Raw genomic sequence first — 23543 nt, forward strand, 5'->3', positions numbered from 1 at the left:
TAACTCTAAATTAATTATATTTTTTAAAGATAGTGTCGTCTGAGCTGACTACTCCATCGACCTCGGACAACAAACATGGCTTCCAAATCACATTGGTTTACCATCACTGAAGGAAAGACGTTTTGCAAGAAGAATTCATATATCAGACAATCTTAGAAGTAATTGAGAACAAAGATGGCCATTGCTTTATTTTTTCATGCAATGCCAACATCATACACAGAGCAAGTTCCATAAGAACCCCCCAAGCACTGGAACTCTTAACACGAATGGAACTCCATTTCTGTGGAAGAATATCATGCCAGGAAAATTTATACCCACAAAAAAAAAAAAAAAAAAAAAAAAAAAACAGAAAACCCTCTATTTTCTTTGATGTTCCCGGCAGAGCACAAGAAATACCTGCACAATGATAATGGCAGCAAATTCGCAAAGATCAATCCAGGGACAAATGAACCACCAAAATGAAAATATGGTAACACTTGTCATGAAAGAAAGCAATAATTAAAGTAAATGAAAAGGCTCTTGTTTTTAGCTCTCTCTTCCACAACTTCTGGGACACATCAAATAGTACAAATGTAAAAAGTTCACGGTGCAAGTTGCAAAGCAATTGAAACTCTATCCAAAAACAGTGTGGTTTGTGATATTTGGAATTCATCTCTGTATTTGACGCACCCCTTCCCATAAGTTAGGAATGTCACGTACATTAAGGTGCTTGTCTTTTGTCCTGCATAAGTAGGTTTGCTTGTACTTTCTCCGTTGAATGAAACTTCTCATTCCTCCAAGAATTTGTAAAAATAAATTAAATTCTCACCTCTCAAGGCATCAAAATTGCAGTATTTAAGTCTAATTCAGTTAATTGGAAGCACAGCATTGAGGTTTTTCTGAAGTAGCCAGCCTCTAGGATAAACAAAATGATGAGCTTCCAAATGAAGATGCCAGTTTATTATCCTTGAACAACCAGCTGGTGTACCTTCCATTTGACTTTCATCTTGCACCACTTGCTGTATAAATGTGGTCTCCTGTGAAATACATGAAGTCAGAGTATGACATTGCACAATTATTTTTCAGTAGGTGGCAACTTGAAAATGATATTGCAAAGAAGAAAGACAACTCTATCATGTATACCTGGAAACCCTCCTTGACTGTCTCTAACTGTCGAATTGGAACTGAGGTGTGGCATCTCCATCTCTTTGGATCCCACAAGATTGTACTGTTGAAAGCAAATCCTGACATATCAACATGAAACCTCCCAAGTCTCTTACTTTTCACGTTTGTGTGCCATCCGATTACTTGACTTCCGTTGCATACTGGACCTTCCAAAATGGTCTTGTTTTTGCTTTGTTCAAGCATGGCAACAGGCCAAGTGCCAAACCGGCTGCATCTCAAGTAGACCAATATTATGATCTTCGAAGGTGGGTAGGGTATAATGCAATTCATTCTTAATGACAAAGTTTCAACAATTATAAATTATTTTGACACTGTAGATGAAATGAATACATGCTTAACAAACCCATACCTACAGTTTCTCAAAGAGAGAATTAACTCAATAAGTATGTTATCCTCATTTTCATTCAGAAAAAGTGCTTAAAAAACTACGACCTCAATCTTTATTCTTATCTCTTTTAATTATCAGTCTCCCTTTGGAGGGGATGGGGGGAATGCCATCTCATCTACTGGAACAAAAGAACAGGAGACAAAGGACAGAAAAAGGGAGCATTTCTGTAGAAAAAAACAGACAATTGAAACAAAATAAGAGGAGTGAAACTGAAAACATTGAACTCAACTGTTTAGACAATTAGAGGATTACAATATCAAGTAATCCACAATTCAAAACTTTTAAGGGCGAAGGATTTAATGTCATAATAGATAGGGATGATGTGAAAAACCAACTCCAAATTTGATATGAATTGATCAAATCTCAAGCTACACATACTACATAAAAAATTTTTTTGATCGGTAATACTACATAAAATTGAAGAGCGCAGGAGTCTAAACCACTTGATCGGGTGTTTGCAAGAGTCTAAACAAACATTGTGACCTTAGTGTGCGGAGGGAGACTTCATGACTGTTCGAGTAAACGGAAGAAAAATCAAAGATGAGATCCATAATTATATTTCCCTGAAAAGATTACTTTGCAAAATTATTTTTCTTCAGAGCAACCAGTTTACAAAACAAAATTCTACTATTATCACAAACCTCTTTTTTATAGGTACTATGATCACAAACATATCAAGCAAACTCAAAGATATGGTTTTAGAGGTCATATATAATAGGCAGCCACAAGCAAAAATAATACATACATACATACAGGCATTCATATATATTATGCACACACACAAATATATATTCCAATTTCTAAGCAGTTCTAAACTAGAAGATGAGATACTCCAACAAAATCAGTCATATTACGAGTACAGAATGTATTTATAGCATCAAGATGGAATTTTAAGTATCCAAATATAGATAACGAAATTCAAAGCTTAAAGGTTTTTTTTTTTGGGGGGGGGGGGGGGGGGGGGGGCGGGGGGTTACCAACCCAATTTCTCTCAAGCTATGGAACAACTGTAGGGAATATATGTTATCGTCGTCGGCAAAGTAAACGATGCCGTCGAGTCTATGGCGCTCAATGTGCTCCAACCCAGCGTTCCTCTGATGCACACCCCTGTCCTTCACGTTAGTGGAGTTGTTAGCGCACACCAAGTGCCTGTACATCACTCCGGTTTTCCTCAGTATTTCCGCCGTCTCCATCGAAGCGAGTTCGTCTCCACCACAATCCACAGGAGCGGCGGCGGCACTAGCCGCAGGACTTGGCCCAGCCGGCTCAAGAAGTAGGCCTGGAGCGCCCGGCCGTGCGTTGGCGTCACCACAATCAGCTGCTTCATCGGCACCAAATCGGACTTCATCCTCCCTCGAAGCTCACCTCGCCAACAGAAAGACTATTGGAGTCCGAGGCTTCGCGCTCGCCAACAAAGAGACTATTGGACTCCGAGGCTTCGCGCTCGCCAACAGAGAGACGATTGGCCTCGGAGGCTTCGCGGTCAACGACGTCGCTTCGGTGATCGTTGACTAGAGGGGGCGTGATCTCGAAGAACTCGAAGAAGTCGTGCCTGCTACTACCGTCGTCGTCGACGTGACCGAAGGGCGTCAATCCTAGCAAGAAACCCAAGAAGAAGAAGATCAAGCACCTGTAGAACGCCCGTCGCCAGCTGTGCTGACCTTTCCGCGGCGGATACCCGAGGAATCGCCACAATCGAGCCGCAAACTCATTCAGCGGCGACGAGTACCTGGAGCTGGGGAAGAGCTTCGGCGAGTACGGACTCTCGCCGTTATGGTACGGCTGATCGTCGTACGGCGATAAAGCCCGTCGGATCGACGCCATTATTCCACTTCACAAAGCATACATACCCACATATCTATTAAAACCCATTAAAAAATTCCCACTTGTAGCCTGAGAGAACGATTGATTTGTTGTGAGTTTCAGGTTTTAGGAAAAAAAAGAAATGAAGAAGCGGCAGAGAGAGATAATGAAGGTGTTGCAGTGAGAAGAAAGTGCAGAGCTGGGTGGGTTTGCGCTTGCAGAAAGACGAGAGCTTGGTAAATAAAAAGCTACTACAAACACGTCGAGTGCGAGGCGCGAGAGAGGGCGTCGTCTTCGAGTCACGGCATGAACAGTTGTTGAAAACGGCGGAACTCTACCTGCTTCCTTCTTTCTCCACTCATCGATCAAATAATCATCATTCCCTAATTACTTTGGACTACCAATTGACAATTGTTCCCCAGAAATGGGTTATGACTACTTTACTTTTAACTAAACTCTGGATCTACCGCTTTTCCTCGAACAAAAAAGGAGTCAACTTTAACATAATATATGAAAGAAAAACTCGAAAGTGGCACAATTGTTTAAGAGACAGCTCGTCGGGTTCCGTAAAAATATGCAAGAAAGCACTGAAAAGTAATAAAATTGTGTTTAGATATTAAATTGAATTGAATTTTTTATAAATGATAGTGTGTTAAAATAATAGAGTGAATTTTATAAATTTTATTTAAAATAAATTTAAATATGTTAAGATGTTAAGATGAATTTAGATATATTTATAAGAAGTTAAAAAAAATTATAAATCTTATATGTAAAGAAATATTAAATTAAAAAAAATTTAAGTATCACGTGTAAAGATACTTTAAATTAAGATAAATTTAATAATTTAAAAATTAAATATTTAGATGTTATATTTAATTTAAAATTAAATTAAATTAAATTAAATTCAGATAAATTTAACAATCAAAATGGAGCCTAAATAGGCCAAATGTTATAGGTTGATTAGTGCGGCCTAATAGCAATAAGCTTCGTGAGCTTCTAATCTTGTCGTGTCAACCGTGTCAGTTAGTCAAGTGAATGCATAGATAGGATCTTGTTTTTCAACCAAGATGGAAAGAACTTCTCAACGTATTAGTAAAGTTAAAAGGATATTTTTTAAAAATATAAAAAAAATTTAACTTTTAACTATTTCATTCACATAAATTTTTATATTAAAATAATTATTTTTATATTATATAATAATAAAATAATATAAAATAAATTTAACTTTAATTATTCACATCAAATCTCTATATTAGATTATCTATTTATTCATTATGTAGTAATGAATAATTAATCATTTTAAAAATATTTAATTTTTTTAATTATTAATTTATTTTATTTTATCATATTTTACTATTCTACCTATTATATATTAATTAATAATCATATTCTTATTAAATTAATATATCACTAACTCAAATTAAGATATCAATTGTGATAAAATATGTGCTAGAAAAAAGAGAGATAAAAATAATTAATAAAATATATATTTGATATATGTACAGTAACTTTTAAATTTAAAAAAATTTTTGATAGTTACTGTAGCTAAATTTCAAATATTTAGAATTTAACTAATCTATTATGAATATATTTTATTCTCTAATATTTAAATACTCAATAAATTTAATTTTTAATTAATCCATTAAAGATGCTCTTATATCAGTATGAGATATGGGAGAAAAGATCAACATTCACTATCTAAAGAGCCATGTTCATTTAGTTCGCACGTCTTCATGTCTTGTTTTACTGTTGGAGTTAGTAAATAGCTTGTTCTATGATCCATTGCTGCTAGCCTTTTTATACAGCGTGTATCATGTCAGTCCTCCATTTCTAATCAATAAAGTAAATCATTCATAACAGGGAAATAAACTGATACTTTTCACCATTTGGGTACATTTTAACCAATTAGATGCTGATCATTTATCAGATGCCATCCAATCCTTTCGATTTTCTAAAGAAGTGTTAAAAGTAATCTTTTATAAATTGACGTGATTTTATATGATCTATTAGATATATTTTATAATAAAAATAATTTTACAATTTGATAAATTACATTATATTACGTCTTCTGTGTTTGTTTTTGTGTAATTATTTTGTGTCTAAAATATTTCATACTTGATGATGATGAAACTTTCATAGAATTTCATAAGATGTTGTGCATAGGCAATCGCCAGTCCGGAGAGAGAAAAAACAGTGAACGATTATAAATAATCCACACGTTTACATATTCTTAAGAAATGATCCTTAATTAGTTTATTTTTACTTATTTTTTTTAATTATTAATATATCATTATACTATCGCGTGACATCAACTGATTAACAGATAAATAATCAATAATATTTCAATAATTTAATATGATATCAAGCGATGATGAATAAATATTACTTTTTTTTTTTATTCACAATAAAGATAATAATAAATAAAATTTAATATGGAGATTTTGATGCCTGAAAAGGTCGAATCTAACAAACAATATTAGCTCTTATGGTAGCTTTGAATATTTAGAGCAAAACGTTGTAGTTTTTGAATTCGAGCAAACTTCAAATTTCACCAAAGCCCAACCCATTTGGCCCATTTGTTTTTTCAACTGCTGCCATTTCATATGCTTTAACCCCACAAAAATAACATGGTTTACTATAATATTCTACGTGTCGGACTCACTTATTAAGAATAAGTTCAATCTATATATGAGTGGAAAGAGTTACGAGTTAAAAATTCACATCTTCATAAATATGAAATAAAAAAAAAAAGGTAATTGCACTTGGCCAAAAAATTAAACTTTATACCTCCAAAACTACTACGAATTCTGTAATATGTACATATAAAATTCCAATTTATACCTTAAACAAGTTTTAATTAATATATGATTAGTAAGATTATGCCACATGATTATCTATTTTTCCTTCAATTTAATGATCATATCTTAATTGAAGAATTCATGTTGCATACTATAACATTTAGGGCTTGTTTGAATAGTGAGATGAGATGATATAGTTTTAGATGAGTTGAATAAAATATTATTTTTTAATATTATTATTATTTTGAGATTTGAAAAAATTGAATTGTTTATTATATTTTGTATGAAAATTTGAAAAAATTATAATAATGAGATGAAATAAAATAAGTTAAAAATATTTCTATATCCAAACGGCACCTTATGGTATAATAATTTCCCTATTATCAAAGCAATTTTATGGGAGAATACAATCTTTTCTTCTTCTTCTTCTTTTGCACCTGCCATAAAAGTGATATTGGATACTGTTTCAATTAGGCCAGCCCATGTACCTGGAACAACTTGAAGAGAAAGTCCATGGCCAGAGCTCAGGCCGGCCCACTCAACTCTAATAAACTTATGTTGATTCTGCATCAAAGATGTTTTACACTAATTAATTTGGTAATAGTTCTCTAGGCTTTAATTTCTAAGAAAATTATAATGTAAGAACTTTAATTCTATATGGTATCCCACACAGTCCTAGGCTATAAATGAACCAGTTTGTTTGATACCCCGTTTGGTACTTACCTAGTTAAACTCGAATCGAACTTGAAAAAAAAAAAAAAAATCGCCAGTGAAAGCAGATATCCACTTGATTAATAAATGACACATATCCGACAAAACTCGACTCGACTCAGTTAAGACTCGTTTATGCCTGAGTCGACTTGTTAGCTTGACTCGATTAAAACTCATTCATATATTGATAAATATATACATACACCTATGTATATATACATACATATATATATGTATTAGCTAATAATATAAACATAACACTTTTATAATTAAATATATAATATGTAACCTAATTATTTATGCCTATATATTGAATATACTTCATAGTTATATTTTATAATTTATACATTAATAGTTGATAAGATTTAATAATTTTATAGACTAGTATGTGAGAATCATATATGAAATAGATATATGTTATTATATTATAGGCTCTATTTGGATTCAGAGTTGATCTCAACTTATCTCATCTAATCATTACAATTTTTTCACACGTAAAATATAATAAACAATTCAACATTTTCAAATTCTAAAATAATAATAATATCAAAAAAATAATATTCTAACAATATTTTATTCAACTTTCATCTCACCTCATTATCTAAATCTCACCTATGTGTATGTATTAATAATTTATGTAGGTATAAATATATTGTTATTACGGATAAATATCAACTAGTTAGATATTAATTATTTATAAGTTTTTAAAATCTTATAATTCAATAGAAGTTCTACTTGTTAGTTGTACAAGTTCAAAATGAGATTTTTATGTTATTTTTTTATTTATCTAATTTATTAATTATTATTCAAAAAAAAAAAAAAACAACTTGAGCTCAACTCAACTCTAGCTTGTTTTTAGGATGAGCTCGAGTTGGAAGTTTAACTTGCTGAGTAGATCTCAAACAAAGATTTTAACTCGAGCTCAAGTTTTTTGAGTTGGGCCGAACTCGACAAACCAAAAACCAACTTGGCTCAATTACAACCCTACACACTCCATACTTCTAATGAGTTTATAATGGGACACATATTCTTCTAGGGTTTCCATGATGGCCAGGAAATCTATTTAAAGTATTAAGAGAGTCAAGGGTTCTTACGTATACATAATTGTGACTCTGGTTATTGAAAAATACTCAGAAGAAAGTTGCTAACAAGGGTGATTATTCTCTAGTAATCAGATCAGCTCTTCGTCAAATTACCAGAAGAGATGTGCGTTTTCTAACTAGTATTATTGTATTAAATATCGTAGATTATAGAAATTGAAGATCGATCTTAATATTAATGTCCCATGTTAAAATATTTAACATATAATTAAATCTAATTCCCTTCCACACCCCCCCCCCCAACAAAAAAAAAAAAAAATTATTGTAAGGTAACGTTCAATCACTTCTTACCACATAATTATAATAGTTTATATAGATCGATGCCTACTTTTAATTAGATGCAAATTAAGTATTAGGACCTGTTACATCCTGCTCAAAAGTGGTGCATGCGCAGTAACAATCACACCAGCTAGGCCGGATTGCATATATGCTTCCATAAAGACACAACTAATCAGAGAAATTGCATTTAAAACTCTCTATCTGTGCGTATATTTTTGGATTGTATACAGATCATGATGATGTATTTATAAATTCATGATCTTTACAAGTACTGCTGCAGTTCATGTTTCATAAAGGAAAGTGTCGCCATGCATGCATGAGGGGTGCAATATTATATATATATATATATATATATATATATATATATATATATATATATATATATATATATATGCCTTTTGACTTAAAATGGCACACGAACTCATGCAAGCTTACCACGGATATGCAATTGCATGTTTCCTTCCGTGGGAAATGTGGTTAGGTGCGTGCGTGGCCTTGGAAAACTTCTCAGCTACAATATCAGTGCCAAAGATCACTACTTGAAAGAAACAGAAAAGGTGATCGATTTTCTTTCACCCCCATCATCATGTTTAATGAGATTTTCATGCATTTTGTCTTGGAAACGCAACCATGCTATAAACATAGTAAAGAACCTGCCAATGGGGGCATGAATGCTTTCCATATATCAGAAATTGCAAATCCGTGCGTCTTTGTGCTTATTGTTGTTTAGCGTTTTTGAACATCTGACCATGATATTTGTCTTTGACTGGCTGGCTGATCTGCAGGCATGCACGAAGTAGCTAGCTGCCATTTGGGTCATCAAGATCATTATCAAGCAGGTGGAAACTGTGGATGCAATATCCATATATTGCTCTTGGATTTTGACCTTTCCAAAACCCCACCATAGAAAGGAATGAATGCAGTGGAAGCAAGATCTTTTTATAACTATCTTTGCCTTTCCTTTCTGCAGGTGATCCATATCATGTATATGAATGAATGGTGCTCATAACTTCTTGGACTTTCTTTCCCAACTTTAATTCTCTCTCTCTCAGCAGCAGTAGTAGTTCTCAATCAGCTCATTAGTTGGTTGTTCAATTGCAGGGATTGAAAGCGTACAAAAAGAGTACCATAAAGTCGACCAACAAAAGCAAATGGAAATGGGGTCAAATTTCAAACAGTAGTTCTCTGAATATATATAAAAACAACCTGAGATGTCAAAACGCACTTAAGTAATTTGGAGGGCTAGCTAGCTCAAGCAAAGCATCTTTTATTAATTGCTTCTTTCTCACTTCAAAGCAACGATCGATTTATGCATGATTAAAACTTAGCTAGCTAGCTACCTCTCCGACCCCTTAATTAATTAGTTTAGTTCTATCCTCCACGTGTGTTGATCATCTGCATAAATTGCTTGACAATATTGTTGCATGTTTTTTAGGTACTACTTCATCGTTTTGAAATGAAAGAACATATATGCTAATCTCTTAACTAGTGCATATATCGTTTTTTTAAGCAAAGAGAATGTCATACCCCGTAATTTATTAAAGGAACATCAATATGGCGAACTAGGAATTTAACGGGATAACAATGTAAACATTTGCGTTATTAGCATATATGACGCTCTAACCAACTGAGCTAATTGGCCATACAATTAATTAATGAGAAATCATGATAGTTGCAGTCATGAGTACGCAAACGTTGTGCAATTATTTTTAAAAATTGAGTAAATACAGGACCAGCATGAAATAATACTAATTTTTAATAGTAGACTTCACTTTTTTTCAAAACGACTACATGACGTTTGCGTACTTCACAATTGTATGTAGCAATACTTTTAATTAATTCAACTAATTAAAGTTCCGTCATTGATTCGTGTTAAGCAACATATAAAGATGAACATGAACATATCTTGAACTAATAGCTAGGCAAGATATATTGAACTAGTTTCTATCCGAACTCTAGAGCCAAAAAGTAGAAAAGAAATACACACGTAAAAGTGATGTTAACAACACTTATAATTGTCCGAGCTTGTGAGTGAGACTGAAAGCAAATCGAAAAGTGTGGACAGATCTAGTTGCTGAGAAATTCTAACATTGAAAGCTGAGTGCTAATCCACAAAAACTAGCTGAAAGCAAGCACCAAGTATATAATATCTTCCATCATAAGAGGCAAGAAATTACCCTCAATTTCTCAAACATCCACATATATATATATATATATATTATATAAATACTGGGTGCAAGCTTCAAATAGACCAGCTGCATACAAACATTTTATAAAAAAGTGAGTCTCACTAATAAAGAATAGTTTTTTTACAATTTTTTTTTTTTAGGATCCATTTTTTTACAAAAATTTGTATGAGACTTGTCTGTTTAAAAGTCTGTTCAAATAATTTCTATATTCTCATTTCATCATCAGAACATTTAATTTGGTTCCCTCAAGTGCCACTATATTGCCCCTAATCAATAAGAACAACTGATCTACCTAAGAAAGATCATAGCCTTCGCAAAGGAAAAAACAAAATGGTCCAAACATTGCATCCATGCCTGAGATGGAAGAACATAGAGGGCGGGACCCCAAAGAAATTGCCATTACGGCATTGCTGTCGTTGTGTGCTTGAGTATGCTAATTAATGCCCACAAAATTGGCATCTTTGAATGCTACATTATTCATCTTTGAATTCTGAGAGTCCTTTAGGTCAGCACGGCAATTAAGCTGCATGCTTGCCTTCCTTTTTCTCTTTCTTTCATTTTTTGTTCTCTCTTTTTTTTTTTTTTTTTTTTTTTTTCAGCTGTGACTAATCTAGAAGTCCAAAATGATGGTCTCTTTATTTGATATTTATGGAGAAGTGTTGCAGCTAGAAAAATATCTCATAAACATAAACTTATAAATTGATATAATTTTATATGATATGTTAAATCTATTTTATAATCTAACGAACTATATTATGCAACGTTAATTTATGAATTTATTTTTGTGAAATCTTTTTGAATGTAATTAAAACATTTTTCTTTAAATTTTAGTAATTTCTTTTTTGTATATTGTGTATTTTTATGCATATTGAGATAAAAGGACTATAATAGAAATGTTATAAGATGAAAAAATTATCAAAACTTTCATAAATACAAAGATCCATAACGCTTATTATCTGTTGTTCTCTTCAACTTCTTTCTTGTTCTTGTCCAAACTATAATTTTGAATAGAAATATAGGACTAATTTCCTTTGAAGAGAGAAACTCATGATTTGTTAATCATGAGCGCGCTGTTAATATTATCCCTTTTTTAATTTTAGAATAGATCTTTACTAACTTTTTATAGTTATTAATTTATAGAAATCATACGAAAGTAAATCTATGAACTGACGTAATTTGATATGATATATTAGATTGTAAAATTATTTAAAATCATTAAAAAATAGATCTAACGTATCATATGAAATTATATTAGTTTATATATTTACATTTTGTGAAATCGAGTCTTTTTAGCTGCAACATTTCTCTATAAAAATACAGAATTTGTATATTAATTTATTTATTATTTTTTTTCTGGAGTTATTCTTTCAACAGTACTCCCTTACTCATCATTCTATATATGGTTATTATGAATGATATGCAGTACTGCATTCCCTTATTCAAAAAGTTCCATGCATCATGCAGTTCAACAGATCAATGATTGTATATGTAAATGTGCATGTATCTACTCCAGCTTCGAAATGGCTCCAGCTATCTGCACTACTACTGCAGTACAATGGAAAAGATTGACAAGAATTCTGGACCTTTTGAGACTTTTGGCACTAATTGGCAGGGTACACTGGTCTCATATAATATAATATAGGAGAAAAGGTGGCCTGGCCATGCTCTGCATGTAAATTACAATGCCTCACCATTCCAGGCCACCTTTTGGCAAATGGTGGAAGGGGAGGAAAACATGGAAAAGGAAGTGGGTGGGGGGCGTTATTTTACCTAGAATAGATGCTCCTCAAAACTCAAAATCATTAGTGCTACTGTCTAAGGAAAAATTCTATACATCATCTACTATTTATTTTTATACCTTATATTTATAATTTTATTTTATAAAATGTGAGCATATTTTTCATAAATGTGAAGTGTAAAATAATAAATAATAACTGATAATAAAAAACATCTATCGCGTACGCGCACACTCACACTCAGAAGAAGATAACTCTCAAATATCTTAGAATAGCAGTGGGGCGGTTTAGATTGTTGTGATTGTTCCTTTTTTTTTTTTTATTTATTTATTTCTAATCCATGGGAATTAATTATTCATGATGTGCCATCGGTGGACTAACATGTTGATGTTGATCAGGAAAGTGGCTTGAGATGCGAGACACGTGTCACCTTCTCAACCAGCACTTAGTGAATAAGCGATTAGAAATACTTGTCCATAGACAAATGGCCTGCGTTTATTCGATTCAAAGTTAAAAATGAGGTGCTGAACATTGATGTTTTCGATTGGTGTATATATATATATATATATATATATATATATATATATATATATAATCCCATGAGAGAAGCTTATTATAAGCCACTTTGAAAAGATTGCCCTTTTAACAATTTTTCTTTTTCTTTTTGGCTTTATCAGAAAGGAAAAAGGTATTTGTTTATATTATATTATATACATATAGTAGTATTAGATACATTTTTAAGATAATTTATTAAAGAAAAGTAAAATTTACTATTAAAAAAATAATTTTTTGAAGTGGGTCTTAAATCATTTACTAATTTTTTTTTAAAGGGATTTTGTCGAAATTTGAACACCCTAAAATTGTAAATATCATTTATCATATATATATATATATTGTGCGAGTTGTAGATATTATAGTTGGACGATTTTTTATTTTTATTTTTTTATGAAGTGTAATCAAATCAATTACTATTTGTTACCCACAAACTTAATATTCAACTTATACAATGTGTCATGTCCATTAATGTAATATAAAAGAAAAAACCATTTCCGATCCATGCATGCAAAGAAGATCATTGGACTTGAAACCATGCAATTAATTAAATATAATGTATTGGAAAAATAAATTATATATAATTAATTACTTCTCTCTATATATAGTGAGCTTAACATAAATTATATGACTTATTCCATAATGATAAAAAAATCAAAATACAATATATATATATATATATATATATATATACTTTTAGGAAGATTTTCATCATCATACTTGATTAATTTTTTTTTTTTAAAAAATATTTTTAAACTAGTATATAGAGCACACCAAATAAAGTGCTTACGTTGCATAATTTTATTTTAAAGATAAATTTTAAAATTTGAATCTTACAAATCAAATCTTCTATTAAAATATTGTGAATGATATATTTTACAGATCAACTTTAGAATAAAATAATTCTTTTTTCTAGTCTGAGTTACTGTAGTTGCATCAATAATACAGCTACCTAGGAGTCCTCAATTATATTGGAAGTTTAAAGAAAGGTCCAAATCAGCCTTTTGAAATACAGAAGCCCTCAATCTGAGGTACTTCTGTCCGGCCGGGTACCCCTCTTTGCTTGCCCCAACTTGTAGTATTTGCAATCTGAGCAACGAACCAGTCCTTTTTGTGTCCATCATGCAATCTTTTCTTTTCTTTTTTTTTTTTATTATTTTATAAATGTCATGTGGTTAGAGATGTATATATTGTACTTCTAGCTAATTATTACATAGTTTTAAAATAAATAAATATAGATGAGACAATACTTTTATCCTATTATTATACGATGTTATATATATATATATATATATATCGTACGTTAAAATTACTTACATAGACATAAGTCTTTGTTAAAAATATAATACATATAATTAAATTTATTTTTTTATCAACTTAAACTTATAAGTGATGATTTTACATGATATTAGAATAGAATTTTTGAAAAAACAACCATATTTTTTTGGTGCGCAAGTACATGACACCCATATTTATATGCATGATTATGTACATATATCATATAGATAGGTCTTTTGTAATTTGGGTCATCTCTAGAACCCCCTATCCCACCTGCCATGCATGTATGTTTGGCACAACTTAGTTATATAGTCAACAAAACTTGGTCTTGTGGGATCCCATCACCTTCACGTCCCCGCTCTGGCCTCCATTCTCATGCTGAGGGAATTAAAGCCTGATCCACTATAACAAAAAGATTTTTTGGGACGATTGTTTTTTGAAACAAAATGAAAATCGTTCTAACAAGATAATTAGGGACGAAATATTTTATTCCTAATAATGAAACCGTTCGAATGTAATGTTTTAACGTTCAGATGGTTAAATTTAAACGTCCGAACATATATTTTGGCGCGTTAAGTAATATTATTATAGTGGAAAATTGTTCTACCGTTTGAACGTATAATTTTTACCGTTTGAATGATTAATCAGCACTGTTTGAATGTAAATTTTGGCGCGTTAAGTATAATTATTATAGCGAAAAACTGTTTTACGTTCGAACGTATAATTTCACCGTTCGAATGATAAATCAGCATTGTTCGAACGTGCAATTTGACGCGTTAAGTAATATTATTATAGCGAAAAATTGATCTATCGTTCGAACGTATAATATTCACCATTTGAATGATGAATCAATACCGTTCGAACGTTATTTGCATAGCTCGAATGGTGATCATATGTTTTTTTTAGAGAATTATATTTATATTAACTAGTAATTATAAAAAATTTATCAATTAAATAATAGGAATAATATCAATCAATAATTAGTTTAGAAAATATAAATTAATACTAATTCATAATTAAATACTGAATTTACAAAACGCTAAATATTGTCCATTCTAAAAATAATAAATAAATAAAAGATAGAAAGTACTAAGACCCCAACTCTTTGCACACTTCCTTGACTGCAGCTAAGTGTTCCTCTATCTGTGTCAGTCGAGTACTGATGGTGACCTGAGTCACAGACATGACATCAAGCTTTGTATGTAACTCAGAGATGGTACCAGTAATCTCTGTACAAAACTCAGACATAGCAAAACGGACCTCCATACTCATTGCATCAATCAACGCTGATGTTTGTTCGTTGATCGCTGCACGCACGACCTCGGTCATGTCCTCACGAGTAGCAATGTGTACTGATGCCTCGGTCTGTTTGGATGTCCCAGCGGCCGATGCTCCATGATCTCTCGGCTGTGCATCTCTTTGAGGATCAATCGGGTATGGAACATGTCCACGAAGATGCAGTCTTGAGTGTCTCGTGCTGCATAAAAGGGTGGTGTAGTTGATCGGTCCCATTGGCTCCAGTTTATACTCGGCAACATAAGGCACGACACCGACAAATAACAGAAATCGGGTAGTATATCCGTCGAAATGTATCGGGATTCTAATTGAATCCTATCAAATATATACTCAACCAGGTCGATAGGAATAACACGAGTGACCCATATCATAAATTTCGTCTGGTCAATGCCAACCTTTGTCTTGTGCTGTCGAGGGTTAATAATGTTGGCGATTATCAAATTTAGGATCTTGAAGAAAGAAGATAGATCTGCCTGCTTGATGCTCTTCATCCCGTCATACGGCGGAGCATCTGGACCAACAACCAAATCTCTCACCTTATAATCAGCAAGGGTATCGACCTCATCTGCAAAAACTGGTGCCTCATCCTCAGCTATCTCTGCCTTAGCTAAAGGATCAGACTCTCTAGGCACCACATTCGGATATGCATCTGGCAGCCTAGGAATACCGAGATGCTCAGCGAGTCCGTCCCGTGAAAATACAATTGAAACTCATCGGACAGAGATCCTATATGCCCCTCCGTTATCTGGGCTAGCACCACCGAGCTCTCTATAGAACTCAAAAACAATGTCAATATAAGAGACGGTTTCCCATGATTCCTCTCGCTCATCTAAGATAGGTCCCCAACCACGATCGTTGAAAACTGATGGCAGGGAATAACCCTCCCAGACAAGACTCTGGAAGTCAGAAAGTTTCATTTGTCACTCTAGTGAAACAGTCCTCTTCCTGTCTGGACTAATACTAGTCTCAGCTGTATTGCGTCGCTTACGTCCCGCCTTAGAAGAAGACATTTTAATCAACCTGAAATTTACAATTAAAGAGTTTATTAATACAACATTAATGAAAAAAATATAATAAATAACTAATCACTAAATTATATACGAATAGTATTAGTAAAGTGATACATTGTGAACAATAGAATTTTATAAAAATAATATCACATTATTTAATATTAATTAGATTAATATTAATAGAAATTAAATATTTAACAAAATGTGATAAATTTCTATATTAATTTAATTATAATATAATATCTATTATCGTTAAGATTTAATAGAACTACAATATGGAATAAAAACATTGATTCACTAATATTACTAAAATTAATTATATTGTTTAAACGCTTAAAATAATGTTCAAACGGTATGCAAACCTATTTGGCTTGTATATCGTTCGAACGTATAAAATGACGTTCGAACAGTATTATACTACATGTTTGGTTAGTACCGTTCGAATGCCCTAACCAGCGTTCGAACGGTATGTGAATATAACTCAGCGACTATGTTGAGTCGACTCAACCATTGAAATCTATGAAATCTTTCGATTCCATCGATTTTTCAACAAACTAATACAAAGAGACTTAAATAAACCTTCCTATAATGGATTTAAGCAAATCTACGGTGAGTATTTATGAATAAATTGTTTTATCCTAATTTAAACAAATAATCCATCAAAAATTTAAATTTAAACGGTAAAATAGTTAGAAAAATAGCATACCGGTGCTTAGAGGAAGAGGCTTCTATTGGGTACTGTTTGCGGTGGCGACGACTGCTTTAAACGGCGGAGATTGACAGTTCACTTGGAGAAAACGAAGTTTTGTTAATAGTTCGAATGTTCGTGAAAATGACCGTCTGCGAGAACTTATTTACGCAATACCGTTCGAACGGTTTAAATACATTCGAACAGTTTACTTCAATACATTTAAATATTATACTAATATATTAATATATTATATTTTAGTTATAGTCTAATTAGATAACACTATATATGATACTATATATATGTTATCTATAGTCTAATATATTAAGATATTAATTAAGTATTTATGGTCTAATTAGATGACACTACATATGCTAGTACTATAGATGACATTATATATGATACTATATATATGCTATATATAGTTTAATATATTAACATAATATATTTTAGTTATAATCTAATTAGATGACACTATGTATGATACTATATATATGTTATATATATAGTCTAATATATTAACATAATATATTTTAGTTATAGTCTAATTAGATGACACTATATATGTTAGTACTATAGATGACATTATATATGATACCATATATATGCTATATATAGTCTAATATATTAACATAATATATTTTAGTTATAATCTAATTAGATGACACTATATATGATACTATATATATGTTATATATATAGTCTAATATATTAACATAATATATTTTAGTTATAGTCTAATTAGATGACCCTATATATGATACTATATATATGTTATATATATATAGTCTAATATATTAACATAATATATTTGTGTTATAGTCCAATTAGATGACACTATATATGCTAGTACTATAGATGACATTATATATGATACTATATATATGTTATATATATAGTCTAATATATTAACATAATATATTTTAGTTATAGTCTAATTAGATGACACTATATATGCTAGTACTATAGATGACATTATATATGATACTATATATATGTTATATATATAGTCTAATATATTAACATAATATATTTTAGTTATAATCTAATTAGATGACACTATCTATGCTAGTATTATAGATGACACTATATAGGATACTATATATATGTTATATATATAGTCTAATATATTAACATAATATATTTGTGTTATAGTCTAATTAGATGATACTATATATGCTAGTACTATAGATGACACTATATATGATACTATATATATATATATATATATTATATATAGTCTAATATATTAACATAATATATTTGTGTTATAGTCTAATTAGATGACATTATCGATTATATATTATAATATGATATTTCTATGTTACTAAACTATAGTATCATATAATGTCTATATATATTAATGTTGTTATTTTATTTGAAGGTATAGTGTAAAAGAAATATTAGTAAACATTTACCAAACCGTTCGAACTGTTAACAATAAACGTTTGAATGGTTAATGCTCGAGCGGGAATGCATCAATTACCGTTCGAACATACTATTTATACTTTCGAACGTGAAAATTTAGGAGGAAATTTTTTCCCGCTACATATTTTCACGTTCAAACGGTTAGTAAATAACTGTTCGAACATGAAATCTTTTGCAAATACATGACAGAACCTTACAATCTCGCTCTCCTCCTGCGTTCCACTCTCAGTCTCTTACAAAACAAAGACCCTTCACGACACCAGGTATAATTCATCCTCAATCTAGTCTCCAAACTCAAAAGAGTTTTCATCTCACTCAATTATTCTCGAATTAATACTTGTTGGGGAGTTCCTTCGCACAACATATAATCTAATCTCCTTACCTTTTCATTTGAAAAAATTCAGGTATGCCTTTTATATTCTCATTTTGGTTTACATATAATATTTTGCAATGTTAGAAATTTGTATGCACTTGATATTGTTGTTTGTGTTGTTGTGAGTTCGTGATTAATGGAGTTTTTCGTTGTTGAAGATGACTGAAATCTTGAATGAATCCGTTTGAACGGGTTAGTCTTGCCGTTTGAATGTGTATGTTATGTTCGAACATAGTTTAGCACCGTTCGAACTTAAACTATACATCAATGTATTTACAATTAGAATACAAATATATAAGGATAGTTGTAAATTATATGTACTACTAAATCTTTAAATTAAATAAAAATAGTTAGGATTTAATAACACTTAAATAATTAATTCTAAGTTAATAAAATTAAGTTTGTAAATTAAAATACTACTAAATCTTTAAATTAAAATACAAATAGTTAGGATTTAATAACACTTAAATAGTTAATTCTAAATTAATAAAATTAAGTATTTAAATTAAAATACTACTAAATCTTTAAATTAAAATACAAATAGTTAAGATTTAATAATACTTAAGTACTTAATTCTAAATTAATAAAATGAAGTTTGTAAATTACAATACTATTAAATCCTTAAATTAAAATACAAATAGTTAGGATTTAATAACACTTAAATAGTTAATTCTAAATTAATAAAACGAAGTTTGTAAATTAAAATACTACTACATCTTTAAATTAAAATACAAATAGTTAGGATTTAATAACACTTAAATAGTTAATTCTAAATTAATAAAATTAATATTTAAATTAAAATACTATTAAATCTTTAAATAATACCTACTAATTATGTTTTTGTTGTATTGTTGTATAAATAATATGTTGTTATTGTTTGACATATGTTAGTATATCTTGCATTGTTTGTTCATTAAAATAAATCTTAGACTCGTTCGAGAGTTATCAATTCGGATGAATGCTTGATTGATAACTCTTGAATTGTCCAGAGTGGACAATTTGAGATTGTAAGATAATTCTCGCAAATTATCGATTTATATCTATTGTCGTCCAAAATTATGATTTTGGTAGATTCATCCATTGTTCTCTGAATATGCAATTTTGGTGATGGTGCAACGACTTGTTAATCGTCAGTGCACACAACCAAACGAGCATATTTGGAGAATTATGGGGAGATGCTGCCGAAATTTTGTTGGACGTGATAGATAATAGATCATAGGTTGGCGACTATGATCTTACAATCCCGAACGGGATAGGACCAACTACTTGATGAAATGTGGCATCCGTCTTGATTGATATATGATACATGCTTGTTTGCTGATGCACACGTGATTGTTTGTAATGAATATAGTTGACATGGATAAGAGTTAGATGAGAGTTAGCGATCGATTGGGTTAGAATTACAATGTATATGCTGAAAGTGTTAAGAAATTCTTGGAGTTCTTATTGGGCACATGCGATAGTAATGAGCGTATTAGATACCCATGCAGAGAATGCAAGAATTTGTGTTATCATAAGATAGACTTGGTGAGAGAGCATTTGTTTGTCAAATGTATTGATAAGGGTTATACTGATTGAGTTTTACATGGTGAACCATATCCAACTTCATTTGAGGCTCCACATGAAAAAGAAGAGATCGATGAAGATGTACAACCAGAGGTTGTTGGAGATGAATACGATGAAGATATAAAACAAATATTAGGTGACATCGGTGTGTGAATGTTTATGGATGAATATGACACAGACACATCAAGCTCAAATAATGGGAGCCATAACACTTTTGCACGATTGTGGAATAATTCACAGCGTGAGCTATATCCAGGATGTAGAAGACACAGTAAGTTGTCATTTACTGTAAGATTGCTTCACATAAAATCAATGTGTCGATTATCTATTAAGGCAGTCAATATGTTACTTGATCTGTTTAAAGAGGCACTTCGACAGACAATACTTTACCTCATAACTTCTATGAAGCAAAAAAGTTGAAACGAGGACTCGGATTTGATTACAATGTAATACATGCATGTAAGAATGACTGTATATTATTTTGGCGAGAGAATGACCAGTTGAATGAGTGTCCCATATGCCACGATATTATTGGTTTTCACAACTCATCTTAACTCATCTTGTCTCATTTCATTTAATTATTATAATTTTTTTAAAATTTTCATATAAAATAAAATAAACAATTCAGCTTTTTTAAATTTCAAAACAAAAATAATATTAAAAAAGTATATTATAACAATATTTTATTTAACTTTTTGATTTTAATCTCAACGCATCTCATTTCATCTGCATAAACAAACGCGGCTCGGGATCCTCCCCCATACACTTTTGTTTTGTTTTTTTTTTTTTTTTTTTTTTTTTTTATCTTTTAAGATTGAATTTTGGATTAAATGTAAAATTAGTTCTTAATTGAGAACCGAAACAACTTATAAAAACCATATATATAAATATAGAATAATTAATACTAAAAATTCTTTTTTTTTTGGAAAAACCATAACCTCTCCAATGAATTAATGATTGAGGGCCATGGTAGCACATCAAGCCACCCATTTCCAAGGTGGCCAGATTTGAGCCACCGCATGATCAGACTTGGCTACCCAGAGGGACACCCTCCCCGGGCCTCATGTGGTGGTCCACCTGATTGACCACCCTTGTGGGGTGGTCCATTGTCACCGGCCTAGCTCTCACCATTAAAAATATTTTTACATGAATTTGTAAGTTTATATAAATATATTACTAGTAAATTGAGCAAGCAATTTTGCAATTTCTAAACAAAAGTTTTGGAAATTTTCAATAGTCATTTTAGTTTTTGCCTATAAATTAATATTAATGGCACATTTATTTGGTTATATAATACAATAAAGTCGTGTGTCAAGCATATAGTATAACCACACCATCCTTTTCATGGATGGGAGCTGAAAAAGTCAACAAAATAATCCTTTGTTTTTTTCAATTACCCAACCACTTGTTTTCTCTTACTCTGCGCTTGCCAGCGGCCTCTCCACTCACAATTTCACACAAATGCCTCTATCCACTTTTTCGTGTGCCAAAGTACTACTGGTTCATCTTTCATTTATCTTAACGTTTACATGATCTTAACTAAGAGTGCATAATTTGTGTGTGCGTTTATATATATATATATATATATACATACATACTGTTATTAGGCCATCTGAAGCTTACATGTAGTTTAGAACAAAAGGGCCACTGTCCGAAAACACAAAAAAAGATTGAAAATTTCAATTGAAATCTTAGATTCTCTCTACCACTTTTGTGTTTATATATATTTTTCTTAATAAATCACATGACATGATACGGTGGTATCACATGAAGAAGGTCATCTGAGCGGTAAGTTTCAGATGGCCAAGTAATATTATATATATATATATATACATACGGAGTTAATTTATTCTCACTCAATTCATCTTATTTCATCTCATCTCACCATTAAAACTTTCATAAATTCTCACATAAAATATAATAAACAATTCAATTTTTTCAAATTCTAAAACACTATTACAACTTTCACAAATTCATACATAAAATATAATAAACAACTCAAAATTTTTAAATTCTAAAATAATAATAATATTAAAAAAATAACATTCTAATAATATTTTATTCAACTTTCAACTTTTATTTTAACTCATCTCATCACAACTCGCTATCCAAACCTAACCTAAGTACAAAGTCTAGGAATCATAATTCATGTTGGCAGTATGATGCACCCACTGCATGTAGAGAGAATTCTTTGCTGAAAATGCACGGTGACATATATTATGTAATGGAATAATAGCAGAATATATATAGAAGCTGATACTATGTGTATAAACTGAGGAAATCATATTATTGAGGAAAGTTGAGGCGATAAATATATATATATATATATATATATATATTTATATAATATGTCTTCATTAAAGCAGAAGATGGTCATACGTGTACCACTCAGTTCAGCCAATGAGTATGGACCCCTCCATATATTTTTGTTATCATCTATGGTGAACATGCATGCAGCTGTATACGAATATATATGCATGCTTTTTTTTTTTTTTTTTTCCAATAATATATTATATATATATATATATATATATACCAGATATTTATTTTCTGGTGTTATATTAATGTGGATTAATTTGTGAGGTGGTGGCCTGGTGGGGTGTGGAGATCGAACTGCTAATTAATACAGATCAACAGGGCTATTTATGTTGTATGTGTTTTCTGTCATCTGAGATGTAGACACAGGTAATAATTGCATTATTTGTTTTTAGATATAAAATAAATAATAAAATCTACCTCTTGTTATTAGTTTAGTTTTTGGAATAAATGATGATTTTACATGGTATTAGAGCAAAGGTTTTGAATTCAAATCTTGACTCTACACTCTATCTCATTTAATTAAATATCACACGTGTTGGGCTATCTATTGAGGAGGAGTTTAGCCCATACGTGATGTGGAGTGTTAAGATATAAAATAAATAATAAAATTTACTTTTTTCTATCAATTTAAACTTTTAATACAAGTGATGATTTCACACTTTCTAGTAACTAGTACTTGTATCATCAATATTGATATATCCTTCTTTACTGCTCAATTTCTTTGCAGAAATAACCCCACGTGTACATGTGAAAGTTCAAGAGCCAACTCCATGAGAATCTAATTGTTTATGCTCTTTTCTTTAACAGAATTACTAAAACTTGTATTATCTGGTACGACTATTTGATTCATAATGGCAACAAGCTA

General features: G+C 31.0%; 1 pseudogene; it reads right to left on the bottom strand.

Moving 5' to 3' along the window:
- Positions 1-504: 504 nt before the first annotated feature.
- LOC121244594 lies at positions 505-3848 on the bottom strand (annotated as a pseudogene).
- Positions 3849-23543: the final 19695 nt, after the last annotated feature.

This window comes from Juglans microcarpa x Juglans regia, chromosome 8S, assembly GCF_004785595.1.
Source record: "Juglans microcarpa x Juglans regia isolate MS1-56 chromosome 8S, Jm3101_v1.0, whole genome shotgun sequence".
Classification (NCBI taxonomy): Eukaryota; Viridiplantae; Streptophyta; class Magnoliopsida; order Fagales; family Juglandaceae; genus Juglans; species Juglans microcarpa x Juglans regia.